We start from the raw sequence: 2,586 nt of genomic DNA, 5'->3' as shown, positions 1-2,586 counted from the left end.
TCCTCCTCCTCCTCCTCCTCCTTCTTCTTCTTCTTCTTCTTCTTCTTGTTCGTCTTCGTCTTCTTCTTCTCCTCCTCCTCCTCCTCCTCCTCCTCCTTCTTATTCTTCTTCTTCTTTTTCTTCGTCGTTGTCGTCCTCATCATCAGCGGCGTCTCCTTCTTCATTTTCATTTTCTTTTTGTTCATTTCATCTTCTTCTTCTTCTTCTTCTTGTTCGTCTTCGTCTTCTTCTTCTCCTCCTCCTCCTCCTCCTCCTTCTTATTCTTCTTCTTCGTCGTTGTTGTCCTCGTCATCAGCAGCGTCTCCTTCTTCATTTTCATTTTCTTTTTGTTCATCATCTTCTTCTTCTTCTTCTTCTTCTTCTTCTTCTTCTTCTTCTTCTTCTTCTCCATCTTCCTTGGGTCACTAGCAGATATTTAGCTGGAGAAAGATACTGGTATTATATACCTTCTTTACTGTGGATTATCTAGTAGAGCAGCACTCATTTAGCTATGTTTCTCCTTCACTCCAATTTTGTTATGTTCAATGCTGTGTTCAGTCCATCTCCACTATATTAGACATCTTGACCGTAACCCTGGCACGGGAGGCTAAACAGGTGCTATGCCTTGCCTAAGGACAACTTGCAGCTAGGGAGGCAAAGGAAGCTTATCTCCTCACTAGTGACAAAGTCACTTCCTTCTCAAAGCGAACTAGGATAAAGTGCCTTGTTCATTGCCAAATTTAGTCCCAAAATATGGCAACACGTACAAGATTGTAGCTAGGTACATATATAACCGTTATATATCACGCACATATTTATATATATCCGTACACTGTATATACCCTTGTAGCTAGGACATGAATATTGTAATTGCGGGGAGTACAGTTGCGCACGACGCATGCCCTACGTATCGCGCCCGCCCTAACGTCAACGACGTCATTCAACCTATGCGATTGTGCCAGGGTAAACCTGCGAGCCGGACACCCCAACCCTAACTCCCACGCTCGTGGGAGGGGGGAGGTGCGATTTCCCATGCTCTGACCAGCCAAGGTGTTGTCTCACCCCCCTGGCACACGCGAACGTAAACCGATCCTGACCCACCCCCGTGCTGAGAGGTAGCAGTTTGCCCCCTCCATCCGTTAACATTTAGTTACAAGTAAACACCAATATATATCATGGAATCAGGTATCATCTTGGTTGGGTAGTCTTCGTCTGAGGGCCAGCAAGGTTGATGTGACGGTGAGTCATGAGGTTGCATGCAACTGGTATTAGAACCAAGCAATACTCTTCATTCTTCTTGACTGGTGACGAAATTCCGTCCATTGAGGTTCCCACTCGAAAGCTTATGTTCCGGATTGGTCCAAGATGGCATTTCAAGCCGTGTAGTGAGTCATAGATAGATCTGCCTCCATATGATGTAAGCTGGCAATGGTGTGAATCGGCTTCTGAGAAGTGTAGACGCTATACTTGTATTTCCACCCTGAAAAAAGAAACAGCCAGCAGTAACACCAATTCCAAAAGTAACAGGAAAAAGCGATGTACCGATCTCGAGGTTTTAACATTACCTCTCCTACATTTACTGTGAGAGCAGCTGCGTGGCCTCGTGTTACGGAAACGGAGATAGGCACCATCCTATGTGCCACATAGGCCTGTACATATATTACCCGTGCGTATATCACAAATGTGTACTAACTTACACGCAAACATTTCGACGTTGGGGCATGTGAAACTTCTCACAAGCCATCGAGACGAGCTGATTTGACATATGCAGGAGTCCGTGTGACTCCCTAAAAATTCTGCCACACCAACTAGTTACGAGCGGCGATATTTTGAGCGCCATTTCTGTTGACCTGTGACGTACGCATTCCCAATGCGCATAGCATTCGGCTAACTTCGGCTCCTGGGTTGCCTGACATGCTGACTCTGGTGACGTCATGACTGACAGCAGGCATCCCATGATGCATTCGATCTTGGAGCCGAAGTTAGCCGAACGCTATGCGCATTGGGAATGCGTACGTCACAGGTCAACAGAAATGGCGCTCAAAATATCGCTGCTCGTCGCTTCAAAATTTTGTAACAGGTTATATTAGTTCAATACAGAGTATTGTGATACATAGTACGTCCCAGGATAGCGGAGAAAGGTTCGTGTTTAGAATAAACCCAGTTTGGAAGTTCTAACTTCTAGTTCTAGTCTCGAAAAACGCACCATAAAACCGCCCTGAGTGAATCACTCAGAGACTCCTCCAAAGAAAGGATAGGCTCGCGTTGTAACCCTACTCTTGTTGGGTTACATTATTGTATCTAATTAGTGACGTACCTACTACATAGTACATAGTCATAACATAGCCATAGGCTTACAATGCTATCGCGCTGCAACGCAATTGCCTGAGCAGGTGTCATGCATTACCTAGTGCTACTGCTAACTTCATCATAAGGCTACGAAGAATGCTTACCTCGTAAATGTGGAATGTTTTAAGTCTCTCTACTTTCCATACCGAGTGTTGTGGAGCTGAAAATAGGTATAAAACATTCTGTGCCGCTTCAAAACAAAAATCACACAATGAACGCCATTTGCAAGTTTTGCATCTGCATCTGCAAGAGTGATGA

General features: G+C 45.0%; 1 long non-coding RNA gene across 1 annotated transcript; it reads right to left on the bottom strand.

Annotated features, from left to right (window-relative positions):
* Nucleotides 1-336: 336 nt before the first annotated feature.
* Nucleotides 337-2,586, bottom strand: LOC106817285. Its single transcript, XR_001395027.1, has 2 exons — nucleotides 2,433-2,586; nucleotides 337-1,459 (listed from the first exon to the last, which is right to left on the bottom strand). It is a non-coding gene; the product is annotated as an uncharacterized LOC106817285 (long non-coding RNA).

Source organism: Priapulus caudatus, unplaced genomic scaffold (assembly GCF_000485595.1).
Source record: "Priapulus caudatus unplaced genomic scaffold, Priapulus_caudatus-5.0.1 Scaffold1665, whole genome shotgun sequence".
Classification (NCBI taxonomy): Eukaryota; Metazoa; Priapulida; class Priapulimorpha; order Priapulimorphida; family Priapulidae; genus Priapulus; species Priapulus caudatus.
This window is presented reverse-complemented; position numbering and strand designations above follow the sequence as displayed.